The sequence below is a fragment of the Meriones unguiculatus genome, chromosome X, assembly GCF_030254825.1.
Source record: "Meriones unguiculatus strain TT.TT164.6M chromosome X, Bangor_MerUng_6.1, whole genome shotgun sequence".
In the NCBI taxonomy this organism is placed as follows: Eukaryota; Metazoa; Chordata; class Mammalia; order Rodentia; family Muridae; genus Meriones; species Meriones unguiculatus.
Window position 1 is genome coordinate 125,127,784 of NC_083369.1, and position 15,960 is coordinate 125,143,743.

At 37.9% G+C, this 15,960-nt stretch overlaps 1 pseudogene; it reads right to left on the reverse strand.

The window, feature by feature from the left end:
• Positions 1-2,065: 2,065 nt before the first annotated feature.
• LOC110543599 (trimethyllysine dioxygenase, mitochondrial-like) overlaps positions 2,066-15,960 on the reverse strand; it is a 36,958-nt pseudogene continuing 23,063 nt past the window's right edge.

Genomic DNA, 15,960 nt, shown 5'->3' on the forward strand with positions numbered 1-15,960 from the left:
CCATTTCTTGGAGCCTATTGGTTGTGCTAACCTCTGTAGTTCCTGCTTTCTTCCCTAAGTTCTTTCTCTCCACAATTTCTTCCATTTATGTTTTTTTTTTTAATTTTTTCAATTCTATCTTCAGGTCTTTAGCTATTTTGTTGGTTTCCTTCCCCTGTCTGACTGTATTTTCATGTTTTTCTGTCAATTCCTTCAGCTGTTTGTTTGAACAATCCACTGTTTCTTTTATTTCATTCAGTGATTTAAGCATTTCCTCTCTAAGGGCCACAGACTGTTTGGCTGCAGTTTCCCGTATTTCTTCATGGATGGCCATAATCTCCTTGTCTTTAATTTCCTCCATTTCTTTACAGATAGCCATGATCTGTTTGTTTTTATATCCCCCTAATTCTTTTCGTATTTTTTTATTTGTTTCCTCTGTTATCTTCTTCATGAGCATAGATGTTAGGTCATCTCCTTGAATTTCATTTATGCTGGGGTGTCTAGGGCTATTTGCCCATGGATAACTGGGTTCTGGAGATGCCATATTGCTCTGGCTTTTGTTGGTTGAACTTTTACGCTGTCTTCTACCCATTGGGCTATCTTAGTCGTTTGAATTTAGTTTCTGGTTGTTCCTGGACTCTTGTAGTAGAGAGAATCCCTTTGGCAGGAAGATGGTTTTTCCTGAAGGAAGCCTTCCCAGCTTTTTGGGTATAGTCACTGGATGTCCGGTATTTTTCAGGAGTTGCTACAGTTCACCTCAGGCATACAGACCTGGGTAGTAACTGTGGTCCTGATTAGTCAAGAGGGCTCTCCTCTCACTGGGAGAAGTCCTGGAGACAGCTGCCCTCCTTTTGGGTTTCTTGCTATAAATTTAGTGATCAGCTGCTATAACCTGTGTGTCCCGTGGTTTGTTAGGTTTTGTTAGGGATAACTGGTTGCCCCTTGGAGCAGTATCTGGGGGTTGATCTCAGGGTTCCCTGTCTTTTGTAGGTATGAGGTTTGAGCTCTGTGCTCCAGAACCCAATAGGTAATCTGTGGCGGGTGATTACTGCTCTGGTGTCTTGGGGCACACAGTTCTGCCTGTAAGGTGTAGTTGGTTCCAAGCAGGCCTCTGGGCTGGTGGAGAGTGCGCCCACCTGCTAGTCTGCGGGAGCTGAGTTTCCAATCACTCTGTGCTCCTGTTTGGGCTCAGATCTGTGATGGCTGGGTGTACTCACCTTTTTGCGATATGCAGGCTGCTAGACTTTCCCTAGGTGACCCCAGCAGCACGGTTTCTTCCTTCCCTGTGGTGTCCTCTCTGGACAGGGGTTCCCAGTCCCTGTTGTACTGGGGCAGGCAGCTTGTTTGTACCGCTTAGCTGGGCGCGCAACTCTCCACGCACGGCAGGAGCTCAGCTGTAATGGCGGCAGGCAACCGCCGTCCCGGAGACCTTCTGGGGAAAGACTGGATGAACCGTGATCAGACCCACAACCTTGCTTCCCCGTGGGGTACCCCCGCGACTGGGACTCCCAGTCTCAGGCACCCTTGTGCCCACGGATCAGCCTGGGAAAGTGATGGGGACACGCAGGCTTAAGGCACCAGCCCGGAGACCCAAAGCCCGTGCCACCCGGGATCTCTTCCCGGTTCTGGCTGGGCAACCGAGAGTGGACCCGACCGATTCCCACGCCGTGGGAGCCTCCCCTCACCTGGGAAACATGACCGCTGTGGTTTCAGGGCCCAGAGTTCAGTCTCCTGGTAGCTGCACGGAGAGTGCTGCCCTGCTTCTCAGTCGCGGTGCTCACCCGGCGCCGCCATCTTGGCTCCCCCCCCCCCCCCCCCGCCAAGTGTTATATTTTAAACACAAGTTTTATTCCTAAAAGTTTAATGAAGGTTGAACTAGAATATATTTCAAAATGACTATGTTTCCAGGGGAAAAAAACAGACTTACGCATATAAGTCCACAGTAAGTAGGTATAACCTTCATTGAAATATAATAGAAAATTATTAAGAAACTATTCAAGATCATCAACTAGAGGGACACTACACCTCCCCTCCCCCAGTCTCTCCTCCTGCCCCTACACTGCCCTACTTCCCCAGATCCATCCCCCTACATCCTTCCCCTCAGAAAAGAGCAGGCCTCCCAGTGACATCAACCTAGTTTTTAAAAATACAGAAAACAAATCAAGGCCCCATTTGAACATAACACACTACAGGGAGGAAGTAATGACAGAGAGGAGAGGGAGAGGAGGAGAGTTAGGTGAGGAAATTGTGAGTGAGGTACAGAAAAAATATTTTTGGGGGCATGGCAGTACTGGAGACTGAACTTGGGCCTCATGCATTTGAGGCAAATGCTCCATAAGCTAGCTCTTTTTACATCTTTTAATTGGTGCTCATGTTCTAGAAATTAGTTACTGTGAATTTCAGAAAATTAGTAAATTACCCGATTAAGCTGATCCTTTCTGGCATCTTTTCTGTATTCTCTTGAGTGGGAGATACATTTTCTACAAATGCAATTCCATACAGCAGAAAGTTCTGCAGACACTTCTTCAGTCCCTCATTCGTTTCTAAGAAACTCTGGAAATCAACAGATGGAACTTGGACTTTCAGGTAGAGTTTAGCATTCCATAATATTCTAGGTTGGATAACATTTTGTTTCCAACCTAATAGCCAAATAGCCCTTCACAGCTATTTTTTACCAGTCAACCCAGATCATATTTAGTCATATGACCATCTGGCCCTTTTAAGGAGAAAAAAATGGCAGTAAAATAAACTTTAGAAATATTTCCAATTATTTACTATTTAAAAATGTTCATTCTTTTTTTAACATTAGTTTTACATTTTAATTATTTGATACTTTCATAGATGCATATATTTTTATCAAATCCACCTCCCATTCCCTCTTTTCCACTTCCTCTTGCTCCACACTTTCCCCTGAGTCTACTTAGTATTACCTGTACATGTATGGGCATAGGACCATCGACTGGGGCATGGGTAGCCTCTCAAGGACCTTATTCCTGAAGAAAACTGTCTCTCCCCCCCCCAGCAGCTAAAAATTGTTAATAGTTTCTCAGGTATGAATGGGACTTCATGAGTTCCTCCATCATTCATTCTAGGACTTTTGGATGTCTTAATCATGTGCAAACAGTCACAACCAGTGTAAATTCTGTGTGCAATGTCCTTGTTGTGTCCAGCAACTACTGTTTTGCTGCAATCTATTATCTCTGGCTCTTACCATCTTTCTGCCCACCTTCATAAATGGTTCCTGAGCCTTGGTGTGTGTGTGTGTGTGTGTGTGTGTTATAGATGTCCTGTTTGGAGCTAAGAATTCTACTCAGTTTTGCTTTGTGGGTCTCTGTGTATTAATTACCATATACTGCAAAAAGAAATTTCTCTGATGAGGGTTGATCCATGGGTATATGGACAAAAACTTATGGGGCAGTCTTGAAAGTTACTCCAATCTATGGGTATAAAGACAAAAACTTATGGGGCAGTTTATCGCTATATCTATTTAGTAGAATAATGGTATTAGGTTCTCACCTAGGGACAATTATCTAGCAAGCCACAGGTTTTTTGACCAGTTAATGATACCAGGCATGAGCTCCATCTTGTAGAGTGGGCATTAAATCCAAGAAGAAAGTGTTTGGTTACTTCCACAACATTGACACCAATTACAATAGTGGGATCATCTTGCCCAATTAGTCACTGTTGTAGCTTGTAGAGATAACAGATGGGTAAGACTATTTATTAATTCCCCCTGCACCTCGTGGTTTGTAAAGTGCCATCCAGCTGTATGAAAGCTAGCGAGCAGGGTTGAAGCTTCCCAGTCAGTACAAAGCTTAGTTTTTCTATGTTCTATGACTTGACTATGTGGTATCTTCATCAACAGGATCTTATAATCTAGTCCTGGAGGGTAACCATAAGCACTGGCAATAGTATATGATGTTTGGGAGGGGTGTCTAAGGGAATCCACTGACCAACAATTTTAAAAGTGTTAACCCATACCTGACACTGAGATTTTCTTTTTATGGCCTCTGGGACCTGGTAGAGGTGCTATCCCCCTTATTATAGGTTTAAACACACACACACACACACACACACACACACACACACACACACACAGTGAGAGTCCAAAGGGTTACTGGGTTCGACTTGTTTTAGGAAGCTTCTACAGTAGGAAGTTTCCACATAGCTTTTCCAATGGTCTTTAGTGTTATTTTTTCTGACTAATACACCCTCTTCTAACCTGCTGGTCACAGTGAAGACAAGAGAGTAGGAGAAGGACTTGTTGGCAAGGTGTTTGGCTGAAGTGGGAGGGAGATAATCAAGGATAATGGGTGGGAGGTAAATACAATCAAAATACATTATATACAATTATGAAATGATCAAAGAAAAAATATTTTTAAACAATCATCATATGCCGATGCCCCCAATACTGAAGGCATAAAAGAATCAAAGCACTAAATTGTGTTTGTCAAATTTTTACAATTAATGGGTATAACATTTGAAAAACGGAGGAAGAGAGTTTATATTTATAAACACTTACCAAATGCTAAAATACAAGTTTACCTAGTAATATCAAGTACTCTGGAAGCACACACCTATCATAATGAGTTCCCTGAATAGTCAAACCCAGTATACATTTGGATTCACAGTTGTGTGTGTGTTTGTGTGTGTAACAGAGAGACAGAGAGAGACAGTGAAAGACAGAGATGTCCTATGGGAGACTGCAAATTTTCTTCATAGAAGATTACAAGACAAAGCTGTAGGGTTTCAGCTAAGCCCTTTAATGTGCTGACATAATTAAAGGATTGATCAAAAGAGCCAATATTTTAGCCCACTGCTTCTCTTCCATTAAACAATCACTATAAAATAGTTTAACCAGTAGGCAATGTAGTTTTTACTTGATAGCCGATACTGGGTGAGATAGACATTGTTCTCTCTGCTATAAAGTAACACTATTTAAACTCTTTTTTTGTTGTTGTTGTTTGTTTGTTTGCTTACTACATAGTTTAGAAAGCTTCCACAATAAGAAATTTCCATATGACTTTTGTCAAATGTCAGTTATCTCTGTCATTATTTCTTCTTCTACCCTGCTCTCCTATTCGCCATTCCAGTTAAGCCTTCCTATTCTATTTGCCTTTCTCCCTTCATACCACCTTACATTTATTACCATCCCCTTGAAATTTTCCACTCTCATGTCCCTTTACTAGTTTTTGGACTTCTGCGGTACTCCAATTTAAACACTTGTCTAATCATTCAAAGACAACTAGCATCCACACAAATGAGAAAATGCAGTGTTTGTCTTTCTGAGTCTCAGTTACCTGACTCAGAATGAAAACTTCTAGATGCATCCATTTACCTGTATGTTTTACTTTTCTTTACAACTTAATATTCTTTTGTATATTTGTACCACATTTTTATTATAATACATTAGTTGATAGATACCTAGGCTCTTTTCATCTCCTAGATATATTGACATCCTGGGTATGTGCATGTTGAGTGCAGCTGCTCTTGGAAGCCAGACGCATTGGATCTTTTAGAGCTTGAGTTATAGGCTGTTGTAAACTTAAATTTACCTAAACTAAATTTACTTGTAAACTTAAAAAAAACTTAAAATGAATGCTAGGAATCAAACTTCCATCCTATGCAAGAGCAGTATGTGATCTTAACGTCTGGGGTACACTTCTAGCGCCAATGTGTCTGTTTATGCATTAATTATATGTTTTTAATACTGTGCCTCTATAGTATAACTTGATAATCAGGGATAGTGATAAATCTAGCAGTGTTTTCATTTTTCAGGATTATGTTGGCTATCTTAGGGCTTCCATATGAATAGTGAACATTTTTCATTCAAGTTCTGTGAAAATTTTCATTGGAATTTTGATGGGGTTGTATGGAATATGTAGATTGCTTTTGATAGGATGGCCATTTCACAATATTAATCCATAAGCACAAGACAGCTTTCCATCTTCTAGCATCTGTTTCTTTACCTTTTTTAAGTGTCTTAATGTTTTTATTATACAAGTCTTTCACTTCCTTGGTTAGATGTAGTTCAAGATAATTCATTTTTGAGGCTATTATGAACAGGTTTGTTTCCCTATTTTCTTTCTCAGTTTTTGCCGTTGCTATAGAGGATGGCTATTTTTATGTTAATTTTGTACTATGCAACTTAGCTGAATGTGTTTATTAGCTGTATGAGTTTTCTTTTGGAGCCTTTAAGATCTTTTATGCATAGAATCATATGATCTGCAATTAAGAATGTTTGAATTCTTTTTCTATTTATATCTATTTTATCTCTTCTTGTTCTGTTGTTCTAGCAAAGACTTCAAGTTCTATATTGAACAGGAGTCAAGAGTGAGCATCCTTTTCTTGTTTAGGATATTAGTGGAGAAACTTGGAGGCTTATTTACTTATGTATTTATTTATTTATTTATTTATTTATTCAGTTTCTGGTCAGTATAATGTTGGCTTTTACCTGTTTATTGCCTTTATTAATTTGAGATACATCTCTTGCATTCTGACACTCACTAGGACTTTTTTATTTTTATTAATTACAGATTATTCACTTTGTATCCCAGCTGTAGCCCCCTCCCCCACCCCCTCCCAATCCCACCCTTCCTCCCTCTTCTTTTTCTATGCCCCCCCCAGTCCAATGATAGGGTAGGTCGTTATCATGAACAGATACTGTATTTTTATCAAAATCCTTTTCTGCATCTAATAAGATGATCATGTGGTTTCTGTCCTTGAGTCTATTCCTATGACAGATTACATTTACTAACCTACATATGTTGAATCATATCTGCATCTCTGAGATGAACCTCACTTGATCATGAGGTATGTTTTTTTATGCTTTTAAATTCATTTCACAAGTATTTTATTGAGAATATTTGTGTCTGTGTTCATCACAGAGATTGGCCTATAATTTTTGGATCTTTATCTGGCTTTGGTATTCAGTTATTAGTAGTTTCATAAACAATTTGGAAAAGTTCCTTCCAATTCTATTTTCTGAGATTATTTTAAAGTGTTCTTTGGTGTTCTTTGAAGGTCTGGTAGAGTTATGTCCTGAGTCCATCTGCTCCTGGATTATATTTTTTTTAACAGTTGGGGGATTTTTAATGACTGTCTCAACTTAATTCCTTATTATAGATCTCTTTAATTATTTACTATATGTAAATTTAAGTTTGGAAGTTATATGCATTTAAAAATTCATAATTTCTCTTAGGTTTTCTACATTTCTGGGGTATAAAGGAGTTTTTGTTTGCTTGTTTGTTTTTGAGACAGAAATTCTGTGTAGCCTTGGCTTTACCTGGACTTCATTTGTAGACCAGGCTGAACTTGAACTCAGAGATTTTCCTTTCCCAGGTGCTGGGATTACAGGTGTGCACCACTGCAGCTAGCTGAATATAAGTTTTTAAAATGTATCCTACAGATCTCTGAATTTTCCTACTCTTTGAAGAATTCTCTCCTTTTTAATTATCCCTATTCCTATTACTTTATGCTTCCTCTCTTTTTTACTTAAATTAGTTAAATCTTTGTTAAATGTTAATATTTTCAAAGAAACAATTCTTTGTTTCATTGATTCTATTTTTTCTGCTTCTATTTCATCCATGATTTTTTCTATTTGTTTAAAATTTTTACTTTTATATTGATTACAGTTCATTCACTTTGTATACCAGCTGTAACTCCCTCCCTTATTCCTTCCCAATCCCACCTGCACTCCTTCATCTTCTCCCATGCCCCTCTCCAAGTCCACTGATAGAGGAGGTCCTCCTGCATTTCCATCTGACGCTAGCCTATCAGGTCTCATCAGGACTGGCTGAATTGTGTTTCTCTGTGACCTGGTAAGGCTGTTCCCCCCTCAGAGGGAGGTGATCAAAGAGTCAGCCACTGAGTTCATGTCAGAGACAGTTCCTGTTCCCCAAAGGGAACCCACGAGGATACTGAACTGCTACGGGCTACATCTGAGCAGGGGTTCTACGTTATATCAATGAATGGTCCTTGGTTAGAGTATCAGTCTCAGAAAAGACACATGTGCCCATATTTCTTGGTTCTGTTGTTCTCCTTGTTGAGCTCCTGTCCCCTCCAGGTGTTACAATTTTCCCCTTCTTTCATAAGATTCCCAGCACTCTGCCCAAACTTTGGTTATAAGTCTCAGTATCTGCTTTAATACACCACTAGGTAGAGTCTTTCAAAAGCTCTCTGTTGTAGGCTTCTGTCCTGTTATCTGTTTTCTCCTTCTTCCAATGTCCATCTCATTTGTCTTTCTGGGTGAGGTTTGATCATCTCACCCAGGTCCTCCTTCTTGCTTAGCTTCTTTAGGTGTACAGATTTTAGTAAGTTTATCCAATATTTTATGTCTAATATCCACTTATAAGTGAGTATACCATGTGTGTCTTTCTGCTTCTGGGATACCTCAATCAGGATGATCTTTTCTAGATCCCACCATTTGCCCGCAAATATCATGACTTCCTTGTTTTTAATTGCTGAGCAGTACTCCATTGTGTAAATGTACCACAATTTCTGTATCCATTTCTCAGATGAGGAGCATCTGGGTTGTTTCCAGTTTCTAGCTTCCAGTTTCTAGTTTCCAGTTTCTATTATGAATAAAGCCACTACAAACATGGTTGAGTAAATGTCGTCGTTGTATACTTAAACATGTTTTGGATATATGCCTAGGAGAGGTATAGCTGGAACTTGAGGAAGCACTATTCCTAATTTTCTAAGAAAGTGTCAGATTGATTTTCAAAGTGGTTGTACAAGTTTACATTGCCATCAGCAATGGAGTAAGGTTCCCCTTTCTCCCCATCCCCTCTAGCATGTATTGTCACTTGAGTTTTGGATCTTGGCCATTCTGATAGGTATAAAGTGAAATCTCAGGGTGCTTTTGATATGCATTTCCCTGATGACTAATGATGTTGAGAATTTCTTTAAGTGTTTTTCTGCAACTCATTATTCCTCAAATGTGAGTTCTTTGTTTAGGTCTGTACCCCATTATTTAATTGGGTTACTTGATTTGTTGTTATTAAATTTATTAAGTTCTTTATATATTCTGGATATATATTGAGGCTTGCTTTGTGACCAACTATATGGTCTATTTTGCAGAAGGTTCCATGAGGTGCTGAAAAGAAGATACACTCCTTTTCATTTTTCTGAAAATTTCTGTAGACATCTATCAGGTCCATATGTTTTACGACCACTGTAAGTACCATTATTTCCCTATTTAGCTTCTGCTTATTAGATTTCTTGGTGAGAGTGGAGAATTCTCCCACTATTAAGGTATTGGGATCGATGTGTGATTTCAGCTTTAATAATGTTTCATTTACAAGTGTAGGTGCTCTTGTATTTGGGGCATAGATATTCAGAATTGTGATGTCCTTCTGTTGGATTTTTCCTTTGATGAGAATAATGTGCCCCTCCTCATCTTTTTTGATTAATTCTGGTTGAAAGCCTATTTTATTAGATAATAGGATAGCTACTCCAGCTTGTTTTCTGGGTCCATTTGCTTGAAAAACATTTTTCCAGGCCTTATACCTTCCTGAGATAGTGTTTATCTTTGTTGCAGAAGTATGTTTCTTGAATGCAGCAGAATGTTGGATCCTGTTTTTGCAACCATTCTGTTAGTCTGTGTCTTTTTACTGGAGAGTTGATTCCATTGATGTTGATAGATAATAGTGACCAATGAATGTTAGTTTATTTTATTGTGGAGTTGATGGTGTTATTGTATTTCATTGCTTGTTTTCTTTTAATTTTTTTTTGTTGTTTAATAACCTATATCCTATGTTTTCTTGGTTATAGTTTTTTTTTTGTTGTTGTTGTGTAGGAGTTTTCCTTCTAGAATCTTCTGTTGGGCTGAGTTGCTGTGTAGAAATTGTTTAAGTTTCGTTTTGTCATGTAATATTTTGTTTTCTCCATCTATATTGATTGAACGCGTTGCTAGGTATAGCAGTCTGGGTTGGCATCTGTGGTTCTCCAGGCTCTTCTGGTATTCATAGTTTCAGTCAAGAAGTCCTGTGTGATTCTGATAGGTCTACATTTATATGTTAATTAGCCTTTTTCCCTTGCTGATTTTAATATTTTTTCTTTGTTCTGTAGATTTAGTGTTTTGACTATGATGTGACGTGAGGAGTTCCTTTCCTGGTCAGTCTATTTGGTGGACTGTAGGCCTCTTGAATGTTTATGGACATCTCTTTCTTTAAGTTGGAAAAATTTTTGTCTATGATTTTCTTGAAAATATTTTCTGGACCTTGGAGCCTAGAATCTTCTTTTTCATCTATTCCTATTATTTTCAGATTGTTTCTTTTCATGGCTTCCTTGATTTCTTGGTTGTGTCTGATATCAAATAAGTGGCTGGCTCTTTAATCACCTCCCCCTGATGGGGGAGCAAACTTGCCAGGCTACAGAGGAAGACAATGCAGCCAGTCCTGATGAGACCTGTTAAGCTAGGGTCAGTTGGAAGGGGAGGAGGACCTCCTCTATCAGTGGACTGGAGAGGAGCATGGGAGGAGATGAACAAGGGAGGGTAGAATGGGGAGGGAATGAGGGAAGGAGCTACAGCTGGGATACAAAATGAATAAACTGAAATTAATATATAAAAATAAAAATTTAATTAAAAATTTTTAAAAAAGTTTAACAATCATAAAACAAACAAAACAAAAGAATAATCCAATAGTACTTTTTAAGGTGGAGAATGGAGTAGAGGTGGCTGTGGTCTCTCTATAGAAGGACTCATAAGTATGGGTTAGCATTAAGTGTAAGCATTTAATATATATACATAACACTGATCACATACAAGGCAATGGAATTGCTCAGAAGAAATGTGCAAGTTGCCTATAAGGGTGGATCAAAGCAATAGTCAGCAATAACTTCAAGACTCGTGAAGACACCAAGACACTCCAGCAAATATAACTGTGTACAAAGATGTCAAGTCCCCACTGTTGCATTTGTATATTCTTACTTCTGCCTTTTATTTCTTTTGTTTTCTATGCTTTGACTATGTATTTTTCAGTGCCCATAATTAAAAATTTAGGGGTTTTCTAATGGTATTCTAGAACCTTCCCAGTTTCTGATATATATATATATATATATATATATATATATATATATATATATATTATGTGTATAAGTGTTTTGTCTACATGAATGCAAGTGTTCTCTCTCTCTCTCTCTCTCTCTCTCTCTCTCTCTCTCTCTCTCTCTCTCTCTCTCTGTGTGTGTGTGTGTGTGCTTGGTGCCCACAGAGGCTAAAATAGGGCTCTGGACACTCCAGAACTGGAGTTACAGATGGTTGGAAGCTGGCATATGGTGCTCAGAACCAAATACATCCTCTGCAAAATCAGCAACCGCTCTTAATACTGATCTATCTCCAGACCACATTCATATATATATATATATATATACATATATATATTTAAATTTTATTTTATTTTTCATTATAATATAATTACATCCTTTCCTTCACCTAAACCTTTCAACACATGACACCCCCCCACTCACAAACACACAAAGAGACATTTAAGATCTCTTTTTCATTAATTGTTTATATCTATATTTCTTTAAATACTTAAATATAGCTTATTTAGTCTGTATAATGTTACTTGCATGTATGTTTTCAGGGCTGAGCATTTGGTATTGGATAAACAGTTGGTGTACGCTGTGGTGAGGACTACTTCTCCCACTTTCACCACTCCTTAGTTACCTGTAATTCTTTGTGTCAGGTTAAGTCCTCCTGGGATTTTTCCTCATCCATATTAGCATGTCTATTGCTGTTCTTGTTCAGCTCATGTTTAGGCAAACATGTTGATGAGACATTAGGGATGTAGTTTTTGACATTACTGGGAGACAGAATCTTACAGGAAAACTCCCTGTCCTTCAAGCTCTTACCTGTTAATATACACTTTTAAAAACTTCTCATTGACTTTTACTGAGTAATCTAATTTCTCTGCTTTTTTTTTCCATCCCTAATTCTTTTATTTTCTACACGACCCATTCTGTTGGTGAGGATTTTCACTGCGATTTTTGACATTTTGATATTTTATTTCCAGCATATTTTTAACATGGCTTTTGTTCAACAATTCTTTTTGTTAAATTATGTTTTTGGATATTGGGTTGACCTTTAAAAAAGACATTTCATTCACGTCTTTGAGTTGTTTGAACATAATTGTAACTATTCTTTTATGTTCTCTGCCTGGAAGTTTTTCCAGGTCACTTACATTTAGGTGTTGTTATTATGTAATTGTCATTTTGTGGAGGAGACATGCTGTCTTGTCTTTTCGTGTGTGTTTATTTTTCCCTTGTTCTGAGACTTGCATATCTTGAATATTTCTTGAGTTTTTTTTTTCTTCCTTTATGCCTTTCTTTTTAAACTTCTCTTTCTCCTTTAGTTTGGAAATGTATAATGTTCAGAAGAAGGATGGAGATGCTAATTTTCCTCTCTGGGGCCTGCAAAAGAAGTTTTGGAGTGGTAGGTCCAAGTAGGCTAAGTTAGATCCTCTTCTTTCTGAAGGAGGCTTGCATTGGTTATAGTTCTGGAACAAAATTCCTAGGAGCTGTAGGCGGGCTTGGTGCAGAAGCCCATGATCCTTGCCTGAAGTGTTGATCCTGGATGTCTAGGTAGACCTAAGCAGGGAAGGCTTTGGTTTCTTCCCTAGAGTAAGAGATACCTGGACAATGTGGGTGAGCCTAAGCAGGGAAAGCCTGGTACCCTTCTTGCTACAGGAGATATGTAGCCTGGGATCTTGAAGCAAAAATCCTGAGAGCTACAGCTAATTTTGGTGCAGGAGGCAGTGACTGATACCTATAACATGAGTCTCAGGAAGCATAGAAGGACTTCAACTGGTGTAGTGGTATTCAGGAAGCCATTCAGGTTGGTCTACTGGTATGGGGGCTTCCCAAGGAGGTATGGTTAGGTCCAAGAAAGGGAAGTAAGGTCTCCTACTTTCTGCTGAGAATGTTAATTCTTATACCTGAAACCAAAGCACTCAGCAGGCTGAGGCAGGAGAATCACTAGTTTGAGGCCAGTCTGATCTACATAGTGAATTTACGGACAGATATTTATATGTTACAAGACCTTGTCTCAAAAAGAAAACATAAAACAAAGAGTGGTGAAAACAGACATTCTTGCAATGTTTTTAGGTTAGAGATTATCCTGTCTCAAAATTAAGTATGGTGCTAACTGTAATAAAATTAAAAGAGTATTGAAACTGCTCCCAAAGGAAAGGGGGAAACTAACAGAAAAAAATGCCCAAACTAATTTTTTAATAAAAGTATTATTGTTTAAAAGGATATCCAACTCCCCTGTACACTTACAAGTGAAAGAGAGTGTGGTTTCATCCAGACGAATGGTCTGTGGCTTGATACATAAATCCGCATTGGCAGTGTGCAGGCTCCATTGGTGAGTCTTAGATTTATAGCTTGATGCTGAGTGGCAGTGGTCTTGAAGCCAAACATAATCAAGGAGCATTATAGTGCTAGCATATTGTAGTTATAGAGAAGAGATCAGATTTAACAAATACTTTTTTAGGAAAACTAAACAACAAAAGTAAAAAACATGTTATTTCTAAAGACTTTTATTGACAAACAAGTAAGAGTAACAAAGGACAGCCCCTTGTCAATTGTTTAAAATAATATATAATTTCTATGATAGAAATGATATGCTTTTTGCATATAGAACACATGAAAAGTTCAGCTATATATCTAAGTAGGAAAGGGTGCAAATAAGCTGTTTTTGAACTCTTCTAGCAATCCTTTTGTTATGTTGAAGTTATAAAAATTGGAATCAACAGAGGTGACTTTCCTACACAACACTTTACTTATTTAGACAAAGTAAAAATGAAGTAAAATTTACATAAGCAACAAAACTATAATATGTCCAGAAATAAAATGTAGAGACGCTATATGAAGAAATTTGTAAGACTATTCTAGAAGACCTAAAGATAACCAACCTGTAGAAATACCATGTTAACAGATAAAGAATCTCAAAACCGGAAAGACATAAATTCCTCTAGAAATTAATGTAAAATTTCATGTAATGCTAATCTATACCTTAGATATTTTTACACATTAGAAAAGATAATTCTAAAACTCATATTGAAAAATGATAAAGTAACAATTTTGAAAAAGATGGTATGAAATACCGGCTATGAAAGTACGTTATAAAAATTTAGTTTTAAATATATTACTATAGAATAGATCACGAAAAAACTGACATTCCCAACAAGACCCATAAATACATGGAAATACGGTACATGAAAAAGGTGTCATTATATAATAGCACAAGAAAGACTGACTTCTCTATAAATGACATTGGAAAAACTTTGTGGAAACAAAAAGTTCTTTTTATTTTTTTTCTTTTTTTTTGTGTGTGTATGTGCATATACATGTGAGGGTCAAAGGACAACTCACAGAGGTTACTTGTCTCTATCCACAGTGTGGGGTCAGGGTGGATGGGAATCCAGCCTAAACCATTGGGCTTGCTGGCAAGCACCTGTGCCTGCTGAGCTGTCTCACTATTGCCATGCAACTATTTTTTTATTATTAATTACAGTTTATTCACTTTGTATCCTAGCAGTAGCCCCCTCACGCATCCCATCCCAATCCCAACCTCACTCCCTCTTCTTCTCTTATACCCCTCCCCAAGTCCAATTTTAGGGGAGGTCCTCCTCTCCTTCCATGCAGGAGTCCTAGGTCATCTCCATGATTAGTCCTTGTTTGGAGTATCAGTCTCACAAAAGAATCCTGTGCCCAGGTTTTTTGGTCCTGTTGTTCTCCTTATGGAGCTCCTGTTCCCTCCAGGTCTTTCTGTCTTCCCCTTCCTTCATAAGATTCCCTGTACTCTTCCCAAAGTTTGGCTATGAGGCTCAGTATCTGCTTTGATATCCTATGGGGTAGAGTCTTTAAGAGATCCTCTGTGGTAGGCACTTGTCCTGTTCCCTGTTTTCTCCCTCTTCCGGTGTCCATGCCATTTGCCTATCTGAGTTAGGATTGATCATCTTACTCAAGGTCCTCCTTCTTGCTTAGCTTCTTTAAGTGTATAGATTTCAGTATGTTTATCCTATGTTATATGTCTAATATCCACTTATAAGTGAGTATATACCATGTGTGTCTTTCTGCTTTTGGGATACCTCACTCGGATGATCTTTTCTAGATCTCACCATTTGCCCTCAAATTTCATGATTTCCTTGTTTTTAATTGCTGAGTAGTATCGCATTGTGTAAATGTACCACAATTTCTGTATCCATTCCTTAGTTGAGGAGCATCTGGATTGTTTCCAGGTTCTGGCTATTATAAATAAAGCTGCTACAAATATGGTTGAGCAAATGTCCTTGTTGTATACTTGAGCATCTTTTGTATATATATATATATATCATTTGGACATATATATATATATATATATATATATGAATGGTATAGCTGGATCTTGATTAAGCACTATTCCTAATTTTCTGAGAAAGTGTCAGCTTGATCTCCAAAGTGGTTGTAAAAGTTTACATTCCGATCAGCAATAGAGTAGGGTTCCCCTTTCTCCACATCCTCTCCAGGATGTTCTGTCACTTGAGTTTTTGATTTTTGCCATTCTGATGGGTGTAAAGTGAAATCTCAGGGTGGTTTTGATTTGCAGTTCCCTGATGACTAAGGACGTTGAACATTTCTTCAAGTGTTTCTCTGCCATTTGATGTTTCTCTCTTGAGAAATATCAGAAAATTCTTAATATTATTTAAGCAGTCAATTTCTGATAGGCTAAAACATATACAAAGAAAACTAAAATATCTGAAAAAAGAAATTGCAAAAGATACCATAAAAAATGGAAGGATTCCCCCCCTGCCATGTTCATAGATTGGTTAACTAAATATTGTTTGAAAATGACCACTGTAACAAAACCAATTTATAGATTCAATAAAATTCCAATCAGAATCCCACAGCATTCTTTATGTAAACAGGAAAAAATCCTAAAATTAATATGGAATCATAAAAGATTCCAGATAACCAAAACAATCCTGAGCAAAA